Raw genomic sequence first — 22,630 nt, 5'->3', positions numbered from 1 at the left:
TAATGTAAAGCAAGATGCTTGGTGGCTCAATCATCAGACTTCAAAATGTTGTCTTAAACAATGCTCTTCTGGAAATAACATCCTTGCTTGTGTGCATTTAACAGTTCCAACATACTCAGAATTTGAAGAGATGCTTTATAAGATTATTATCAACTTGCAGCCTAAGTCTTCACTATACCCACAGTTAGTTCCATTAGCTTGGAATTTGTTGTTTGGTGTCTTTTTTTTAATTTCTAATTTTTTAAAATTTTAGTCACATCAGTGTTTTAGACCTTAAGTTAGATATCTGCTAGGTCATTCCTCATGATCTCTATCAGTGTTTTATCACAATGGCCATGAGCACTAGAGTATGCACATGGATTCTGCCATGAGTCATTAAACAACTAACAACCAACACTGGAATAATATTTTTAATTATTCTGACAGGCCTGTGTGACATCTGCTGGAGGAGGTAGATCAGGTCAGATGGATTTTGTATCTCAGAACTGTGTCTTGTCATGATCTAAGGGGTCTTCCCACTTTAATTTCTTTCAAGGCTCAATACTCAGAGTGAGTTTTCCTCCTAGTTTTAATGAATTTGTCTTCAGTTCTTTGGTAATTTAGTCAGTCCAATGAGGCTTTTGTTTTTAAAATGGGTAATGGGCATATGCTTTCCCAGATAAAGGGCTGACTGTGCTTCTGGGTTCAAATAATAATCTTCTGAAGTGGCCTTGCACAGGAACATAGCTTTGATAAGAGTGCACAGAAAGTGTCCTTTCTGGTAGAAGACATGCATTATTGAATCTAACATGTATTTACCATGGCAGGCACAATTATTTTCCTGCTTCTAAAATTTAGGATTTTAGTAAATCTTAAGAAGAGCATCCCTTGTACCAGCATACCAACATAGTTACTCCATCTTCTTTACCAGGATTTTGAAACCTCTTTTTCTTAAACATTAAATGTAGGAAAAAAAGTACCTTTGTTTCTCCTTGCAAGTCATCTTTATTAAATTTGTTGTATCTTGGCTTTTGCTTGAAGAACAGACTTAGAAGTAAAAGGCTGAGATATGCAAAGTGCTGATGGATGTTTCTGTTAAGCAGCAATGTAAATTTAGCTTGTACAATGCTGACCTCCGAGTGTCTGAATTTGACCTTTTGTCTTAAATTGTCACATCGTCTGCTTAATGTTTATTGACTGTTCCAGAGCCTCATTTGTACTGACAAGTGAAGTTATGGGTGTGTTGAATTTTGTATAAAAATCTAAAATCATAAGTTGTTGCTGCAATATAAAATTATTAAAAAGTTGAAATAATGGCCAGTCTGGTTTGTCTTCTGAGCATAAAGAAAAATTATTTTCCTGAATCAGTGTTACCATGCCTGCTTGGAAGCAGTCATTAACAGTAAAGCCATTTTTTAAAGAAATCTGACTCTTTTAGGTCCCCCAAACCTTGGAAACTCAATATAAATGAAGTATACTAGTGTTGGCAACACTTCAGAGCATGCGGGTCTAAAAAATAAATGAAGGAGTAACGTAGCTCTTAGGAAGCATGAGAAAGCACACTGTGTGTTCTGGAGGGCAGCTCGCAGGGAGGCAGCCAGCTCTGGACGCGCCCTCCTGTTCTTTCTTCGGGAACCTCGTGGCTGTCGCGCCCTTTCACGCTGGCTGTCCTGGGCAGCAGAGGGCGCGGTGACACCGAGGATTCACTGGCTGTTAGGCTCCCAAAGTCCCTCCCTGTCTGGGATCACGAGCTCGTAAATCCCTGGTGACTGTGGCAGCCCTGCTTTTTCTTCTGGGAATTGATTTTGGCTCTCTGCTGTTGCCTGAAGTTGTCAATTTTCCGGTATAGGCATAAAACAACTCATTGAAAATGCAGGTCAATACTCTTTTTCCGCATCCTTTTAACTTCACACAGATTGTATTTTTTCCCCCCCCCAAAAACACCTGCTTGGAATTGCTCATTTAAATCCAGGCAGTGCATGTGTGTCCTCTTTCCCTCTAATGGGAATATGCAGACACTCAGGATGTTTGCATGATTTACTTTCAACATCTGATTTGGGTAAAACTCAAAGCACAGTTAAAAGCCTAAAATCTCTGTATGCTCAGAGAGAAGAGGCAATTCAGACCCTCAAAACTCTCTACTTGCAGTTAGTCACAGTTATTCCTGTGACTGGAGTCAATGTCTTGGATTCAACCCTTACACTCAGCCTATGCATAAAGACATTGATATTTTGAAGAGTCCAGTATTAGTGGGGATTTCTCAGAACTGAGTATTCTAAGTTGGGATGACTGTGGTAATTTAAGTGGGCTTGAACCAGAGCTCTGTAGTTGTATTCAATTTGTGTAGTATTTAGCCACTTTTTTATATTTTATTTGTTCTTATAATTTCCTCTTAATAACTTCCTCTTTCATCACAATCTAAGCATTTTCCTTTGTGGGAAAGGATTTTTTTTTTTAACTTGGCATAGAGAAGGAAGAAACACTTGTTTTACTTACCTTAGTGATCAAATTTTTTTTTATTTCTGTCTAAATTTTGATGACTGAGTCATTCATGTCACACAGATGTATGTCTAAAATGTGTATATGGAACTGATTATGTGGGTTTTTTACTTTTAAGTATGCATATGTATCCTGTTTAAATCAGGAGAAAAGAATAGTCTTCCATTTATGTTCTCTCAGGTTGAAAAGTACACTTTAACACCTTTATGAATCAGTGTAAGTCGTGCTAAAGTATTTACAATAAATGAGTTGATGTTTTCAGTTTCTGTTGACTGAGGTATAACCTACAGCTGGAAGATCATCGGAAGCATCTAGTAAAAATAACTTGCATAGTTAGGAATGAATGAACTGTGTTAGAGCATTTTATGGTTTTCTTTAGAAGTATTTGATCTTATTTCTTTTGTATTGCTGCTTTTAAAACACTTCAAACAGTTATCAAGTGGTGAAGTTTGAAAAAGCATCAGTTTTCAGCTCAGGGGCAGAATTCTTTGCAGTAACACTGGTGCCAGCAGATGGGGCACCTCAGCATGTTAGAAAGGGATGGGAACTAAACTGCTTCTGAAGACTCCAAGACTTTAGGATTTGCCTCTATGTTGTGTGTTGAAAGACCAAAGTTACAAGTTTCTGCATGTGTTGCTAAATGTGTAAGAAAACCCCTAAGTTTTTGGAGAGACTTGAAAATAAGATAGAACCCCATCTGGGAAGTGATAGGTATTGCAAATTATCCACTGTTCTCCAATCTGGAGCATTAACAGAAGAATATTTAATGCTAAATTTTAAATTTGTAGGGAATGGGGAGCTCTTACTGTGGCAGTGTTGCTCTTCACAGTTACTCTGTACCAGTATTGTGAGTGGCTTATGTTTTTAGCTTAGGTATGTATTTTAAGGACTGTGAAATGTTGTTGTCTGGACTGATGAAATTTGTTTTCTTCGAATAACCCTTCTCTACCTTCTGTTTAAGTAGCTGCTGTAAATGAATTTTAGGCATCTACTGCTGGTTTTGGGTTTTCCTACTTAAACGCCAAAATAGTGTTCATTATTTTAATATCTCATCTACTGGGTTTTTTTGCATAAAATTTGAGAGTTATCACTGCTGTTAAAGGTGCTTGTTCCCATAGTGTGGATATTCAATACTTTCTGAACATCAGACCTTGTTTAGGTATTTCTGGTTTAGAACCCCAAATACAGAACCCAGAATGACAGGTTGCCATTGAATACAACATTTTGCCTTCAGTAGAAGAGAACATTAAAAAGTTGTGTCTTTTTATCAATTGCAGAAACCACAAGGCTGCATTCACATTGTCAGTGTCTTTTATTTGGAAGATCTTGTCATTACACAGAGCCACACAGATGTTAACATTTTCACTAGTTACTGGTGCTGGACTTAGCTTTTTAAAAATTGTTCATAACTTCAGCATCCTATGCCTTTATTCTGTATATCCTAGTTTGCCTTAAAATTAACTCAAGGTAACATCTTTATATAATCATCTGCTAGCTGTTAATTTTTTGTTTCTCATATTTTATTTAGAGCATCACAACAGGTATTATGTTTATTGCAGAGGATTTCTTAATTTTCAGCACTTTCACTTTCCATTGTTAAACAAGATCAAGGAAAGAAAGTGCTGCAATTCTTGAGTATGCAAAATGTATATGAATAGCACTTTGTGTTCTAATACCTTGTTGCAAGTTTTTCTTATATATTTTGTTCCCTACTGGCCTAGTTGAATAGTTATTTAGTCACAGCTCTATCAATACAAGTAAAGTAAAATTTTTTAAAATGAGTTTAATAATATAAGCCTCTTGAACAGGGACATTGCTGAATTTCCATGATTTAGAACATAACAACCATTCTGGTTCAGACCAGGGGTCAGTTTCTAAGTGGATGAGTAAAGAAGAACAAGTCAAAGGTTTGTGGTGCCTTTAAGTCCTCTTCTGGTCTGTGCTTATTTTCAAGTTGGGATTTCTAAGCTCCTAAGTAGTTAATCTTTGTAACTTGCTACCTCAAGAGATTTCTTCCAGATACTTCTCCAGTCTTCTGAGACTCTTTTGTGATCATTAGATTTAGAGTTGTATGTTACTCATACTCATTAAATTTAATGTACAGATTTTGGTTCCTGGAGTGTGTCAAATGCCACAAGAAATACAATTTTCAATTATGCTTTCAAAGTATTTTATTATTTTGTGATTTTGTGTCTCTTGGGAAAAAGATAGCACAGTAGTATATTCCAGGAATTTTGTTATTCTTGATCCTGTTGTATTGGACTGAATGATAGAAGATGATAGCCTCAATCAATAAACTGTGTGTGGCACAGAGAGTGACAACACAAATTTCCTAGATATTGGCCATTACCCTGTCTCAAAGTAACAAGATCTAATATTTCTGCTTTCAACCATTATGTACACAATTCACTTGGAATAAGCAGTGTTTCTTGTTCTGTCACAGATGTGTCTGTTTATTAAGGAATACATTTAAGCTGCCAGCATATTTCCTGTACACTCAGGCATAGCTGTCAGATGGCTGTAGCCCTGTCACACCTAGGCTGGATTCAAACTGTTCAACAAGCAGACTTAGCTATCATGCTGCTAGTACCTCAAGCAAGGCAACTCTTATATTGATTTTTAAAATCTAATTGTGGCAAAATTCCTTTAACTGTAGGTGACAAATTGGGAAGTCATCCTATTTGATACATATGTTCTTTATTTGAAATGTTTTGAAGATTTCTGTTGATACATTTTTAGTACTATATATTAAATATAACAAATAGTTCTCCCCATTATCTTGGAAGTAACAAGGAAATGTTCATATTCTGGATATTGTGTGCTGCTTACCTAGGTGTGGGAACAAACCCATTATTTTCTTGTTGAAGAGGCTGCTAAATAGTAGCAGAAATACTGAAGCAGACTTTTCTTTATGAAGGTTCTGGCCTTCTTCCCTTGTCTGTTTGGAACTGTGCATGTTCTTTCCAGTGACTTTAAGATTGCTGATTATTAAGATGGCAGTACACTTATGTGATAGGCACATGCATGGTAATACCAACCTGTTTTTTGTATACCTTGATCATCTTCCAACAAAATTATTTCATACACTTCAATGAGAAGTATCCTCCATGATGCTTATTTTTTAAGAAAAGGAACATCATACAGGAAGGAATGTACTTGACCATCAGTGAAAGCTTCTGGCTATGCCATGGATAGATGATAATCCAGGTCAGGATATAATAGATAGCTCTCACAATTGTTCTGCAAAAGCTGGTGACACGTATCAGCAAGGAACAGTTCATGAAAGTGGTGAATTTTGGTCTCTTCATCCCAAAGGTTTGTGTCGGTAAGAGTTGCTTCACATTTGGTATTTTAGTACCTTGATAATGTTTAGAGATTGCTGTTAGAGAGATATATTTTTTTAATTATTTCCTTGTTTCCAGTGATGCAGTTGTCAAGGAAACCGAAATCCTTGTAATGCCTTTGTTCACTTTTTCAGAATCCACAGCTGGAGATGACTTGTATAGTTTTTATTATGTTCTGAGTGTTTGACACACTCTTAGGCCTCAAAGGATTTTTTCAAAGGAGTATGTTTCTTTGAGTATAAATAGCATCATCCTCATCTCTATAGTGTTTGATATGCCATTGTTTCTTTCCTTCTGCACTAACAGGAACTAAATTCAGTACTGCTTTGGATTAGAATTTATCTTAACACATGTATGAAGACTGACATTTGAGGAAAAGGGGGAGGGCAAAAATGCAGTGAACCTCTCAGCTTCTGGGTGAGGTTTTTATCTTTGTGATGCCATGAGTGTTTTCCACTTGGAAATGACTCCTGACTTAGGATTTCCTTAAAGAATGCAGGAGTGATAGCCCCAGTGTTCTTGTGAAACATTTTTTGACTGCTTTATGGCTGTGTGAGAGGATGTGGCTGTGGGGGAGAAGAGTGGGATGGATATTTCACAGTGTAGCTAGTACGCCTGTGTTCCCCCTTGCCCCTGCAAAAATAAATTGGGAATTATTTAAAGAAAAATGTTGAAAATAAAAGTTCTTCTGAGAGCAGGGAAGTTACTGAAGTCTGTCTGTATTTTGAGTATGACTACAAATCCTCTTCAATTTTTTTTCTCTGGACCTTCTGCAGTGTCTTTTTTTCAGCTGCTAAACATGATTAAGCCTTGAGGGAAAACCACTGAGGCCTTCTGTGAAATTTGGTTGACACTGATCAACAGGTGCAAAGTAGCCACAGGTGAGATGCACAGGATAACATGGTTGTTGTGACTCTATTATTTCACAGACCCTTTTTCTGTGGAAATCCAAAAGCGTGGAGGCTGACTTCTAAGTATCCTTAAAAGTGATGTGGAAGAAAGGATTCTGTTCTCTCATGTTACCTAAAAAGAATTTTGGTTACTTGTATCATTATTTGCAGAAGTATGAGGAATTTAAAGTGTTTCTCTGACTTTTTGCTTAGCAACCCATCTATCCCGAATGGGTGAGCTCTGCACTTCCTTTCTACTGGGAGCTCTTCCAGTTATTTACTGTGCCTCTGAAGTAGCAGAGGAGAAAGCAACCTTGTGCTCCTGCCAGGGCAGAGTCAGGGGTAGGGATGTCAGTGGGGCAGTGCCTCTAATGCAGCTGAACTGGTAATGTCCTGAGGTAAGCTCTCCAGTTACACCCAGGACCTGGGTGGGCAGCTGCAGTGCAGTCTAATGGCAGAATGTCACCCGAGATAGGATGTCGGAGTCCAGGACATCCCTCTGGCTGCCCTGGCTGTCTCGAGACCCTGGCATGGGGCTCGGAGACCTTGGCATGAAGTCAGAAACATCTGTGGCTTCGATTTTAGCCTGTGGGAAAAGCTGCCAACTTTGTAGAGCAATTACAAGCCAAAAGGGTTTGAGTAGTGTGATAGTTGAATTAACACAGGGTGAAAAAGTAGAATTTTGGGGTTTTTAAAATAAGGGGTTCAGGGGACAAGATGGAGGGATTTGGGCGTGTCCTGACCTTCTTCTCCTTCTCCTTGTCCTCCATGTCTTGGTGTGATGGTGACACTTTTCTATTGGTTTAAGGTAAAGACACATTGTCTAACATAGATGATAGGTATTGGCACATTATTGTAAGCATAGTACACGTAATTTCTAGTATAAAATGTACACACTGCCCCAGGCGGGACGCAGACTGCCGTGGCCTCCTTGCTAGACGGAGCTCTGCAGGTCAGAGAAAGAATGTTTTAGATAAGGAAAAATAAACAACCTTGAGAAGCCGACCCTACACATTCCAGACTTCTTTGGTTGCTCGGGCTGGGAGAAAAAGGACTTTTACAATCTTGGGGTCATCCCGATACCACAGAGACAGACTCTGAGAATGGGACAGGTGTATGATGGTGTTGTCTCCATTCTGGGCATGTCAGTAAGATTGCTGGTGAAAAAGTGAAGGTTTTGGCACTTGGGAAAAAATGAGCTAGAGTAGTTTTAAGTTCTTAAGTGACTGTAATAGATTATGGGAGTATCGATTTTTTTGTAACAGTTAAGAAATTCTGAATATATTTGCTGTTTGAAAATATAAATAACACCAATCTAACTTTGCTTCTTTTCTAGAAATCTGGCTTTATAGCTGCATCTTTCATGCTACTATATATTTAAAAAATCTGCTAACAAAGCCACAAGGCATCTTATGACTTTGATTCCTTACCCTTCTTGGTTTGTCAATGTTGTCAAGGAAACAACTTTTTGAGAAATTTTGCTCTACTTTTTCAGGTTCTACAGAGAAATTACTTGTGTAGGATTTATCTGGCATCAGGGCTAGAAAGAGTTTTCCTGAAGTTTCTATTCTTTTCACTGTGTTCATGTCCTTGCCTTTTTTAAAGCAGATTTTATTTTTAGCATGTGTCATATAGCTGCATCTTTAAGGTCATAATACCAGTGAATGTACCAAGGATTACTGACACTTGATCTTTGCATGAAGCCTTGTTGAAAGAATTTAATTGATGCCTTTGCTATGTATTTATTCTATAAAAACAACTGTTAGTTATAAATTCCCTTTAAAAGAAACATTAGAAAATCCCTTGTTCATCAAAGAACTTGCTTCATTACTATGGAACTAATGACTTACAGTCCTTTATCATACATATCATGTTTCATTGCAGTAATTAGGTCTCTTCAAAGAAAAAGCATTTAGTGGCTGGTGTGGAATTGTGTTGGGTTTGTTTTCCAACTCGTGCGTGCTGGGTGACAGGCTGGTTAGATAGTTAAGGCTGATCTTTACCTTCACTCTGCTTGTGGAGGCTTTATTTTATATTATTTTTAATAAAACTGCTATTTTTCTTCTAGGACATACCTGTAAATGTTATAAAAACGTCTGCCTTTCTCAGATTGGTGGTGGATTCTCATTGGTTGGTGGATTAAGAACACTGGGCATGATAGTGAAGACTTCTCGTGCTTGTGTGTTGTGCATTTGCCAGATGTGTAACACCTTGCTTCCTGGAGTCAGAATTAGGAATCTGTTATTTTCTCTGGTCTCCTTGCCTCTTTCCAAATTATAATTTACTTTTTAAAATAATTTTTCTCATTCTGAACATTGTGACTAGTGCATGGAATTTTGTATTTTTATCTACTAAGGGAGGGATGCAGCTGGTTTTCTATGGAAAGGATGGGAGTTAGGGGTGCAGGTGGTTAGGGCTGACATAGTCATATAAACATGTTAAAGCGACACTATGTTAACAATGCAGAAGAAATTAAAATTAATTAGGTAGTTCAGTCTTACTCTGCTTGCTGGTACTGAAATGGTGCTAGTTAAAATGTCCTCATTGCTAGCAAAACACATAGCTGCTTGACATAATTAATAGTTTATTTCCATAATTAAATAACTAGTTTTCATGTTTAATACTGGGTCATGTCACTGACATCAGTGGGTTTAGGATTGTATCTATATTTTCCAGAGAAGAAGGTCTTTAATATTGTGTTTTGATTTTTTGGGTTTTTCTCTTTGTTTTTGTTTGTGTTTTGTTTTTTTTCCTCCCCCAGTTCTTAACATTCACAATAGTCTTGGAAATAATAAGTGGTTTATTTTTTAGTTGAAAGAATGAAGTTGTAAAGAAAATGTAACTGGCCCAGGCTGACTGATAAATGCAAGATTCATTAAAGCTCAGGTTTTCAGATAGCTGTTCTAAATCAGTAACTGTGTACTGCCTCAGATAATACTCCAAATCAGGGTGGGCCGTAAGAATCCAAAAACTACTTCTTAAAATAATAAAATCACCTGGTTAGCATTTGGGATGGAGAGAATTTGCCTGAAAATTTGGATTAGGTAATTTCTTTCAAATAGAAATTAGTCCCTAAGTACAACTGTCTACCATTATTTTTATTTTTAGACCTGCTGCAGTGATGGGTTACTCTGTGCCATTGCACACATACCCTGTCAGTGGGTGCACAGCTGGCAGTGTCCAGCTCTGTTGTGCTGATGAACAGCCACCACTCATCTGATGGTTGGGTCCAGAACTTGTCCATAGCTCTTGTCCCTGCTGTGCCAGGTGCTCCCAGTGGATAATGTGCAAGAATGAGACAGGTTTAATTGCTCCTTTTTGTTTGTTTTGTTTGTACTTTATTTATTGACTGTGTGAAGAAGATGGTGTCTGTTTTATATATGTACATAGATCAATATAAAGCTGTAAAGCACATGAGTAGCCTTAACTGATTGGCAGTTTTATATTTAAAAAGTGTGATAGTATTTAAGTACACTACAAACAGCTATTATTTGAATTTTGATAGCTACTGTTTAACTGAAGCTTAAGAAAAAACACCATAAAACTAAAATGCGTTTTTCTGTGGTGGTTTTCTCTCTCTTGTTTTCAGAAATAAGTCACAGGTCAGCAGTAGTTGACACACAGTGTTTCAGAGGCTGGGAGAGCAGTTGCTAAGATTTGTGTTGTGAATAGAGCAGTGCTTGTTACACCAATAATGGATGCTCCAAATCTCTGGGATGCAAGTGTCTGTGGGATATGCTTGTGAAAGTAGCCAGTCCTTCCTTACCTGTAGGAACTGAGGATACTTAAGGCAATTTGCCTCCAAAGTTCTGTAAGTCTGAAATTGAGGTGTCTAGCACTTGTGAGGAATCCCTGCTTTTAATAGATCATAAATGTTTGTGACTTGAAGAAGTGATTGATGCTAATGAATATGATTCATAGAGATGAAGGGGAAACCAGATTATTTAATAAATGGCTATAGTAATTTAGCTAATTATCTCCTGGAGAGCTGCAATACATTTGAAGTTCTCCTTTTGCTGCTGGTAAGATCTTGATTGCTGAAGTTTTTTCTGGGCACGAGTACTTTCTGCTAGTAACCACTAGTGGGTTTGTGCTTTTAGGTGTCGTGAGCACGTGTTATTCTTAACACACTACTGCACACACTACACTACATTCTGAAGTTGATGAGAAGCTGCCAAATTTATGCCATGTTCTTCTCCCACACAGGGGCAGCAGCAGGGAATTTAGTGGTTTAAAGCAATTCTTAATAGCTACCTGTCATTAAATGTATGTTTCTCTTGAATTACTTGAATATGTGCATCAAACTGCTCTGCTTGAACCATGTCATCCCAAACACACCCACTGCTGTGTGTGAAGTAGCTAATGTATCTGAAGTACATTTCTGTGGATATGTAGTGTACAGCAGGGGTGGGGATTTAAGTATATTCGCTATACTTAGCTCTGTCTTATGCTAAAATAATTCTTATTTTTCATATTTTAGAACAAACGATAGCTTGAATCACTAGCTGATTTGTGAGGATATTGTAACTTCTTTTCACTTCTGCATTTTCCAGGAACTTGCCATTTGAGGAACATCCACAGGGTTAGCCATAGTGCAGTGATTAGTCACAAAACACTTAAAGGTTAACTGTAAACTAGATGGGAATTCTTCACTTTGTTTTGGTGTGTGTGGGAAGTTACTCTCTTGCACTGTCTGCCCAACATGAATGTACAACTGCTATTTTGTAGCTACAGAAGAACCTAGTCACTCTCATAACTTTTAGTTGGCTGACGATGTGATCTGTATGAGCATATTCCTTAGAGTCAATGGTTTATAGAAAACTTGTGATTAGCTTCAGGCATAGTTGTCCCAGAATCTTTCTGCACAATAAAGAACACACTAGGTTAAAAGATGATGATTGATGGCAGGGCAGAAATATTTTACTCTTGAGAAGGATAGAGTCCTTGATAACTGATGATTTTAAATATCTGGATGTATACACTTATTTACAAATTGCTTTTTTTGTGAACGTTGTAATGTAAAGGTTGCCTGTCTTCAGAGTAGAAAATAGTGGTTCTCTTTTCAGTTTCCTGTTTTCTCTCTTTTCTTTCCTTGTCAGCTTGCTGTGTTACTCAGCATTTGGTAAGCCCATCTCTCTTGCAAATAGTGGGAATTAGCTAAAAAGGGTTGATTGATACAGATGACTAAAATGCCAAAAAGTTCTCTGTTGGTATGAATCTTGCTGTTTGGTCTGACTTTGTTCAACTATTTCATATTTTGGCTGAAAAATCAGAATTTCTGATTTTTCATTTGTGCTACCTAATACATAGGGTGTTAATTTCTAGGCTTCTTTGGTACAAATCTCTGCAATAATTCAGAGGATACTTAATTTGGATTTTAGAATGGTTTGAGAAAACAGCATACAATAATCTATGTGTTATGCAGCATATGGTCCAATACAATCATGCTAGCTCTGTAGAGCAGATGAATTCAATTAAAAAACATGTTTTAAGCTGTTACTTTCCTCTTAATTTGCTGTAAATTCAGTGATGAGCATCAGAAACATACATATTTATTCCCCTGAAATGTCTGAAGACGTTATTTTGTCATACTTGCAAACATAATAGGAGAAAATACCAATGGCATAGTTTTGCTTTTTAATTATTCTTCTATTCCTTGGTTGTTTTGTTATAAAAAGCAGTAACCCACTGCTCTGGGGGATTTAAAATGTCCAGTAGCTTTGAGGATGTGCACTGGAGCGCTTGGCCTTCAATTAATGCCAGTTTGGCAACCTGGCTTGCCTTAGGACTAACCTGTTACACTTGGTGGTAGTAATATTAGTGTAGCAGTACTTAGTGTAGTGTAACCTCTCTCAGCCTCTTTTATTTTGCTGACCACTTTATATGGGAACAATAATTTCTCATGAAACTTGCCAAAGGTCGCTACTAAATGACTGGAAGAAAGTGTTTCAAAAGCATTCTGGTGTTCTTGCACAGAATAAGGAAAGGGAAAGGAAGATCTATAGTAAGTTTTACTCTTCTCCTGTATTTCTTCTTTTGGATAATCCTGAGTGGGTTGATTTTCTCTGAAACATGGTTTGAGCACTTGGAAGAGAGCAACAATTATGATTTTATTGATTAGTTAGGTTGAAGACCACTTTTATCTGAACTCACGTCTTTAGTAGGAGTGCAGCAACACATAATTCTCACTGTTGTTCATCTCCAGAGGCTGTAGAACATTTTTTTTTCTTCTTGTTTTCTCAGTCTATTTATAGTTTAAGCAACAGATCTTGGGGAAGGTGGGTAACATGTAGATCTCTTGAGGAGGCTCTTTGCAAGCCTGGAATTGGTGGTATGAGATGTATGCTGTGTTTGAGGCCAGGTGTTCTCCTTTGACTGCTGAGAATGGACCAACACTTTCCTGGAGGATGACACCCTCCTGAGTGAAGTCCAGCTGGCTGCTGGTATGAGCAGGGTGCTGCCTGGGGTTAATGACCTGTGGCACAGAGTGCCTCATCCCCTCTGTTCTGCCAGTTGGCATTGCCTGCGTTTGCAATGGACTTTGAAGTAGAACAGTAAATCTACACTTTATATGCCCAGGCAGCAGCAGGAACTGGCTTTTAGACAGGGTCAGGAGTTTCTTGGCACTATGCTCCTTAAGAACATTTGATTTTTCTTATTTTAGAAAGATTTTGCCTTATTTTTCTCTTCAAACATAATCCTTGATAAAAGTTTGATCAAGAAAGAGTTTTCTGGTATAGAATAAAGCTGCTATTCAAACTGGACTGAGAGATACAGACCAGTAGGACATCCTTAGAGTACATAATAATTCACATTGTTGTTTTGACTGATTAAAAATCCTCTATGTCAAATAATTGGAGTGCAATAGAGTAAATTTAACCTTTTGTACTTTAGAACGCTGTCTAAATATTTCTTCTCCATCTTGGAGCACATTATTCATTAATCTCTTTTGTAGTGGAAAGAAGCTGTTTTTATTCTTTAAAGAACAAAGGACAAAACACCAAGTCATGACTCTTCCGACATTCTGTTCTTGTGGTAATTTTTTTTTCTATTTCCAGAGTTTGTTTCTCCAAGGTCTTGATCAAGACCAAGATCAGAGTTGATGATCAAAGACTCCTTCTGCCTCTGAAGAGTAATGGTTACAACTTTTTTCCCAAGATAATGAAGTCAGTGTATTTTCTGATTTTCACATTTTTACATTTTACATTGTATTTTATCCCTGAATTCGGTTGCATTTTTCTTTTTGTAGAGAAATGGATCTAGCTATAAAGAAGATGGAAGAAAGTACGCAACCCAACATGAATAGTATCCTCAGTATGTGCATTGGGGGTACATTTGACTTCATGATGAGTATTTTCAGTCAAGTATGGCTCACATCAGTCTTGTGATCTTGAAACGCAGTTAGGGAAACTCAGAAATTTTTGGTTTTGTTTCCATCTGATAGTGTGAGAAATAAATTTTTAATGGACCCTTCAGAGGAAACAATCAGAATTAGTGTTTTTTTTTTCCCCTCAGTGTTTGCCTGAAGGAGAGTTTCTTATCAAAAGCCATGTACTGGCATTTGAATACATATTCCAATATTAGCAGGTAAGCAAAGGTATGCAATTTTCCTGAGCAACAAAATACTTGATTACAGGTCTAATGATAGTTTAAGAGGTGTTTTCAGATGTGCTGAAATCAAGGACTTGAAGCAGATGAACTTAATTATCTTTGTGAATAGTCACAATCACATTATGTGCTTTAAATGTCACATTTGGAAATAGTGCCTCAATGCTAGTTAATTAACAATAATTACTCAAGGTAGTATTTATGTTTCTGGAATCTCTTACCTACTGTGAAAAATGTATTTTACTTCTAAAGTTTTCTCAGTAGAAAATCTAGATTTTATTTAAATCATTCTGGAAGTGTTGCAGTTGCTTATGCCCTCTGTACTCTTTACCTGTACCACTGCAGCACAGATAATCAGTTATTTCATTCCATTTGGTTTTTAACACCTGAACTGTGATGTGTATAATATTTTTTTTTTTAGAAAAAGCAATCAGTTGATTTTTTTCCCTTGGCAGCATAACAAAAGAGAAGCAGTAGCAAATTAGAGTGGCAGGCTAGATCCATCATGAGGTGTTACAAAGGTGTGTTGACATCTTCAGCTAAAGAAATATGGCTTATGATAATACCATAAGGGATTTTTTCAATCATACCACTTACACTCTGTATGCTTTTCTCCCTCTAAGGATGTTTTTTCTTGGCAGAGAGCATTCCACAGCCCAAGATAGCTTATACTGCAACCAAAAAAACCCCTAATAGATCCTAGAAAATCTTCCCTGTATTCTAGTTTCCAGGTTCCCTCTTCCATCTTTCTTCTCTGCTTTTCAGGTAGACACTTAATTGAAATATCCAAGGATTCTCTTCAAGGTTTTTTTCATGAAAATAAATCTTTCATCAGTAGTGAATCTTTCTTTTGACTTTTTTGCAGCAGTGCACTTTATGTATGCTTATGTGTATATGTGTATGTATATTAAAATATATATATATTTAGATATATATAAAAAGACCCTTAAGTTAGCAGAAAACCTCTATTGTCAACTACTTTTACTTGCAAACTGCATATTCTCTTTGCCTGCACATTTCATTAACCTGTGTGAATGGAGAGTCCATTGAAATCCTGGTAATAACCTGTAGCTCACATTTCAGAAAATTATTTTTCTATATAGTACATTAAATACTTTTAAGTTTTTAATTTGGGACAATATTTACAGCATGCTGAGCAGATGTTTGATCTTTCAGACATCAATTTCAAACTAGTTTGAAGAACAGGAAGAAAAGCTACTAAATTTTAGAAACAGTGATGAAGATTAATTATTTGTGTTTTGTGCAGTGGGAGTGGAGATAACTGCAGGTACATGAAAGCATAACCAAGGGGAGTGATGAATATTTTTTTAAGTACTAAAAGTGTTTTAGTGATGGCAACACAAATGGAGGAGACATTGAGTAATAGGAAGCTAAAGTAATAAAGTGAATCTGATTGGGGAAGGGTCTTCAATATGTTATGTGAAAATAGTGTTGGAATTGGTAAGGACTTCATTGTGTAAACTTCCCAATGATAATTTTTCATCTGTAGAATGACTTGGAGAAAAAAAAGCTTTTCACAACCACCAGATTTTGATTTTAAGTATTTAGGTAATGTCACAGACCCATTCTAAAGCTTTTCCATGTGTCTGCTATGCCAAATGGGTTAAAACAAAACATTTTTTGCTTACTTTTTTTCTCCTACCATTATACATGAAGGGCTCTTATTTTCTTTGAGAAATCTGCTCTGGGGTATCTCAGTACAGAGTCTGGATTATCAAAAAACTTCATATTCAGCTTCTGACACTCCTTGTTTATTTTAGAAATAATTTACATTTATGTGCTTAAATAGATTTAAGTACTCTTGAAAAATTTGGTCAAAACTGGTCACTAATCTCTTTAAATTTGTGCTACTATATAGTAGCCTACAATGCTACTAGAATTTTCAATTAAGCCAAACTCCAAATATTTGCATTAACTTCTAATTTTGAATTTCTTTGTTCTGTAAGTCTGCAGTGGCAGTGAAGTAAATGCAATGAACTGTTTCTAGGTGAAGTAACACTTTCTGTAGGTGTTGCACTGCTGCTGCAGTGAGAAATGCTGAACCTGAGGCTGCATCGTTTCAATGTTTGTGTTGCAGTGGTGCCAAGGAGCTGAGCTCTCGGGGACCTGTGGTGGACCTTTGGGTTTATGTGCATGTTCCAGGGCTGTGCTGCCCAGAGCATTGGAGCCAGCTGGGTGTCACAGCTGCTGAATGAGATGCTCTGCTGGGATACACAGGTGTTTCTCTGGGCTGAGTGTCACTGGGATTTCCCATGGTACCGCTGCAGCGATGTGCTGATCAGGTAGGTTTGCACTATGGGAATGTAACCAGAGGCAGCCCCTACTGATAGAATACCACAGTTGTGCATTATTGCTTGCCAGATGAAGTGTGTTCATCAGGCCTTAGAACAAAACAGGGGAGGGCAGTGGTGTGTGTTTTACAAGAATCTAAATATTAAATTTATTTCTCTACTTAAAAATAACTTAATTGGGTCTTGTGTGAATGCCAGGCAATGTTTGCAGGTGTCAGTATGTTCATATCTGCTCCTTGATAACTGTCATTAATTCATAGTTTGAAGTCAACATCCACATAGGAGAAAGTTAGTTTTTAATCTGGTCCTAGGGTTTTAGCAGGAGCTACTATTTGCTTTTCCAGTTGCAAAGGCTTGCTCTCACACTAGCTGTAAAATGAAAATTAGTGATACAATCTCCATAATATGACAAAATCACAACAAATATGCAAGCTTGTTACCTAATTTCTAAACTATGGCTGGAGAGCATAGTAGATACTTTTAACATGTAAAGTTTTGAGTATTTATAGATGCTTGCACCCACACTTGTGTAGCAGGACTTCTCATTTGAGCTGTACTCCTAGTTAAATTAGAAGTCAGTTACATCTGGAAACTAGCTTTGAAACATTTGGACTACAGTAATAATCTCTCTTTGAGGTACAGCTTCTTGTGTCTTAAGTTGCTGTAGTTTTTCTTCAGCTTATGATATCTAGGTAAACCAAGTATAACATTTTTATATGCTTACTGGCTTTAGGAAAAAAAACCCTAGTATTTTTAAAATTAATATTGTGTCTATGTTAATGTTATTAATTTATTGTTGAAATAAACAGCCCCCAACCTCTTAATAAAGAAAAACCTATTTACCAAAGTTTTGTGCAGAATGTGATAAAAGGATAAAAATAAATAGTTATTTTAAGGTTATTTTTTGAATCTTAAAATTTGATACAAACTTCTGTGCTTTGTATTGATGAAAAACATAATTAAAAATCTCTTGTTCAACTTCAGGTGGGCTGTATCACTGTAGTACATTGTAGGAATGTAAGTGAGTATTGAAAACCCTCTGCTGACTAGATGTACATAAGATTTGCAAATTACCTACCAATGCCCTTTGGGACAAAGCTCTTCATGAAATCATTGTCAATAACTTTCTGTTGAGTTGACTTATGGAATAGGTTGTTCTTCAAGATTTCACAGGGGAGAGATTAAATGTTATAAAGTACAAAGTACAGAAACTCCGTAGGGCAATCTAAATGATGTTATAGGAACTGAGCTATATTACAAAGAATATTAAACATATTTGCAATCTTCTGTTATTTGTCACATGAATGGCAGGTCCCTTTTTGTCTAGTGGTTTGCATGGATATACAAAGGAGAAATAGCAAAAGCTAATCAGTTTTGTTTTAGGTAAAACTGTTAATGTGTAGATACTTGTGTTCCCTAAAAGAAAAAAATAAAAATCTGAGTATTCTAATGATGCATGTTGATGTTGTGCAAATTGCTTGGCAAAGAAGAGCTGCTGTATTCACTTCATTTGAAAAAGGGATATACTTGCAAATAGCTTGACACAGCCAATGTTGTTTATCTGTGCTAAAATTAATGTGAATTAGTCAAGTTTCAGTGTACCTGAGACAACTGGAGTAATGGAGTAATGCTGGTGGGGGAAACAAACCCAAACCGCCTCTTTAGTGTAGAGACACATGGATATGAAGGGTGGAAATGATCCCAACATGCTGGAGATAAATGTGGAAGTGAAATATATTTGTTAGGAGCAACATAACGTGGGGAAGCTGGAAGGTAAGGTGAAGCTACTGTTGGTACTGTAAGCATGACATGGTCACAGCCCTGCACTGTGCCTGGCCCCACATCAGGGCCAGGACTGAGTTATGGCGATGGCTGTGCTGAGTGAAGGAAACTGAACTGTGCTGTGTGCTTGGAGAAAAGCTAAAAAAAAAAAAAATTAAAAAGGCAACTTGTTTTAAAACTTTTTAGATAACTGTGTCAGAGCAGGATTTTTTCTACTATATTTAAAAGACAGTAATTTGCTGAGGGTTAATGTGTGTGTTTGCTGCACACTAGATGGCCATTCCCATCTGTGGGGCAAACTGTTTTGTTTGAGTCAGCAGATCTTAGGCACTGAATATCCTGGGAGTCAAATGTGTAACTTTGAGAAATCCTGATGTGTTTGAGGCATCTGCCTCCTAGACTCCTCATGAGTGGCCAGGAAATGCAAATATTTTTCATATAATAAATCACTTGAATCTCCCCATGTTACTCATTCTTTGATGCTCCTCAGCTTCCAAGGCTTAACAGTATTTTTCACAGACTTCATACTAGATAAAAATCTACCTTCACACATCCAGTGGAGACCCACCTGAGCAGGAATTCCTGCTGCACAGATCTGGACCTTGTTGAGATCTCCCTGTGAGGAATTGTCATTGAGGATTGTGGGAGGCAGCCTTGTGTTAGGAGCTATCTGGAGGCTCTTTTTTGACATGGGAAGCAGCACTTCCCATTCACATGCAGCAATTGGATGTGTGTGTTAGAAGGCAGAACATTCACAGCACACGGAACAGTTTGTTCCAGGGGAAGCAGGAGACCAAACCTTGCACTGAGAGACCTTTGTTACTTGGCCCATAAACTTCTTGTAAGTTTTTCCCATTACTTTCCCCAGTGCTTAGAGACACATAAGCATCATAATAACTCAGTAATGGTACAAACAATTGTAGTAAAGCAGAATGCTTTCCTCAAGAAAAATTGGAAAAATTCTCAGTCTGGGTGACCTTAGTGTAGCTAGAACAAGTGTAGGTTCCTATATTGTTCATCCATCCTGCTAAATAACATCTTACGCAGAAAAATTTTGAGAAGACCTCAGCCAAAGTCTATCCCTGCAGCCTTCAGGCTAGGTGCTTCAAACAATTTAAAAATATTGAGTTTAATTTAAAAAAAACCTATCCAAATAAATTACCTACTTTTTTGGTGCTCTCTTGTTCTGGTTAACCCGATTTCAGTACAAAGTCATCTCTGCCTCACAACTAAAATTTAGCATTATCCTCAGTGTCACTTAAATCATCAAACTACTTGTTGTGTTTATCAAAATGTATTCTGCTCTGGGTAAGGAAAATATCTGCTCTTACTTCAAGACCTTTACTGCAAGAACTTAATCAAACAATGGGCTTGCAGCCATCTTTTCTCTCCACCCCTGTTTCTGAACTGCAGGATGAGGCTATTTCTGTGGAAACAAATCAACATGTTAAAGTTGTACAGCTGCCAGAGCAGGCTCTGATGTTTCTTTCTCTGAAAGTAAAGACGACTCCAGCTTATTTCTAATTGTGTGATATAGCTTCAGTAAAATGCTACCACAAGCTGTCGTGGGCAGCCCTGCATTATTGATTCATTTGGACATTAAAATTGTAGCCAGAGTCAAATGTAAGATAACATGGGTCCTACACCTTAATATACGTTCAAACTTTTGCAGTTCTCAGTGTGTCTAAATTAGTGTAGTTTTCAGAGGTTGTATCTTCCAGGCCTTTTGGAAGGATGAGAAAATGTTGTATGTAATGTGGCTGATTCATTCATCTCCACTTGAGGTCTTGGTGCTGCAAAGTTTATGCTGAAACCAGGAGTGAAGGGAGATAGCAGTGCAGAGGATGCTGAACTGACATCTCTGTCCAAGGGTGTTTGGTGCTGGCTCGGCTGCTGTCCCACAAGTCTTGCTGGCTTTTAAAGGACTCTTAGGCAAAAGGGTTCTACTTAGAGTGGCCTCATATCAATGAAAAGCAAAGTGTTTCTCCAAATCTTAGAATAGGGGAAAGAATGCTGCTCTTAATGTCTATTGCATCTCCATTCCTTTGGAATCTTTCCTTTTTAAGAACAAAGGAGAACTGGCAAAACTAGCTGTCTGCCAGAATAAAAGTCAAAAGAATGATCAGTGTGTTTAGAGGTCTTGATCTCATTTAGTGAAGACTTTATTCTGTGAATGTCTGCAGTTTGCTAGTGTCTTTTAAAATGATACATGTCGTCTAAAACATTCTAACAAACAAATCTGTGCTTTGTAGAAGGAATCAACGTGTTTTGAAAGTCTAACGGTGTAATTATTTCCCTAAAGTTTTTAAAGGAAAATAAAATGGTTTCAGGAGAATTTTCTTACTAATGATATTTTGGTTCCAAGGAGGGAAGCTAGAACTGTGAAGATTTCACTTGCCAGTGTAGAAAAAAAATGCATAAAAGTAATGAAAATAGACATGTCAGTTTACTTGCAACTTAATATTGTCAAGAAATGTAACTAATAAAAAATGCTAGCAACTGTATGATGGCTGTGTTTGAACAGTTTTATGCTCTAGGTTCTAACTGACATATTAATTAAAGCTCTAATACTTGTTAGCAGAAACTAGGTTGCTTTTTCACATCCCTCTGTGTCTTTGCCAACTTGATTATAGTTGACAAAGCTGATAAAGCTTGGTAATTCTTAGGTTCTTCAGCATGTCTCCTCAGTTTTTGGTTTACATTCCCCTGCTGGAGTAGCAGTCATTCCTGTAGAGAAATTCAGATGATATCTAAGGAAGTTGTGTTAGTACTTTTCCTTATTTGCTCACTTTCTTGGAAGTATTCTTAGTGGCAAGATCATCTTACTGAACTTGTTTCAATATTTTTTTTTATTTTAGTGGGGGTGAACCTGTGCTGCTGGTACTGTTTATTAAACAAGTAAGATATATAGCTCCTGCTGATTTTAATTTGTTTAAAGTGATTTTGTTGCTTTGTAACGTGTTCTTGTGGCAATACAGATATGCCTTGTATTACATTGTGATACTAAAAATAAATGCATATTTAAAACTCGTAATCCTCATCTCTGTTCAGAAAAACAAACTTGTCTGCCAAACACACTGCACTGCAGTAAACCTTTTTCCCCTAAAACTCAAAGCTTGGTGCCAAATCTTAACTAGACCTTCACTGGAAATGCTACAAAATAATGAAATGGCCCATGATTGTGGTATGAAACACATTAAAAAAAAAAAAAAAACAAAACCAACCAACAAACAAAAAAAACCCGCCCAAAACCCCCTCAAACATGGTTTTATTTTCAAGATTTCACCCTGAACTTGTTCATACTTCAACAGTATTTCAGTTCTTATTGTAGAGATATTAATTTTAGGTAAACATTCTTTATAAACAAACTCATTCTAATCTCTAGCTTCAGTTTATAAGAGCAGCAGGGCTTACTTCTGAATAATTATATAATATTCTAGCACTTATTTACTTTAATCAAGTCTTTGAATATGTTATTAGTATCTTGCTAGTCCGTGTTGCTGCCTCCATGCATGTGTTACTCGTGAGTGTTTGGCAGCATTTCATCCAGACACCAGCTGTGTGTAGGTGTTGTGCAACCCCTGCATGTGCTGGCCTCCTTCTGAGAGGGTGGTGAAACACTGGAGAATTGAGCTTGTTTGTCCAGAAACTGCAGATAATTAACAGGAAAAGAATATTGAAACCACAGAATGGAAATAAGGTCTCAGCTATCCATTTCATCTTTCTGTCTGTAATTTCAGGCACGAATGACATCCAAGAAATAGGAATTCACCAGAGTCCATGTCTTTGTTACTTTTTCCATTTCTGAATCAAATGGTTAAAAAAGAGTTTTCACAGATGAGATTAGTGTGTCCTGAGGACACTTTTGATTCAATGGGAATATATAATTTGCAAATTCTTTAATAGAAATGTCTATGAAATATTTATGTCAGTACTGTTCAGTTACTGTTACCATTTTAAAAATATAATTTACTTCTTTCAGAAGAGTTCTGTTTGCCAGCTTTGACTCGGAAGGTTCTCAAAGAGGCAACATTAATTATTTATACTGGCAAAATCCCAGATAGTTTGTATACTTTAAAATTATTTATGTCTTCATTTTTCCTTGGTTGATTAGGTTTTACTCATGTTACAGGTTAACTTTTGAAGTAGGGAATTGTTAGGTCTGTTTAAGAAGTGTAGTAGCTCTTGTTATTAAAACTTTATCAAGAATATTTCT

General features: G+C 37.0%; 1 protein-coding gene and 1 long non-coding RNA gene across 2 annotated transcripts in view; both read left to right on the top strand.

The window, feature by feature from the left end:
- Positions 1-22,630, top strand: part of WDR25 (WD repeat domain 25) — a 56,896-nt gene that overhangs the window by 790 nt on the left and 33,476 nt on the right. The window lies entirely within an intron of this gene.
- LOC137475300 (uncharacterized) lies at positions 6-21,448 on the top strand. The gene is made up of 2 exons (XR_010999804.1): positions 6-1,855; positions 20,199-21,448. It is a non-coding gene; the product is annotated as an uncharacterized lncRNA (long non-coding RNA).

This window comes from Anomalospiza imberbis, chromosome 6 (assembly GCF_031753505.1).
Source record: "Anomalospiza imberbis isolate Cuckoo-Finch-1a 21T00152 chromosome 6, ASM3175350v1, whole genome shotgun sequence".
Lineage (NCBI taxonomy): Eukaryota > Metazoa > Chordata > Aves > Passeriformes > Viduidae > Anomalospiza > Anomalospiza imberbis.
This window is presented reverse-complemented; position numbering and strand designations above follow the sequence as displayed.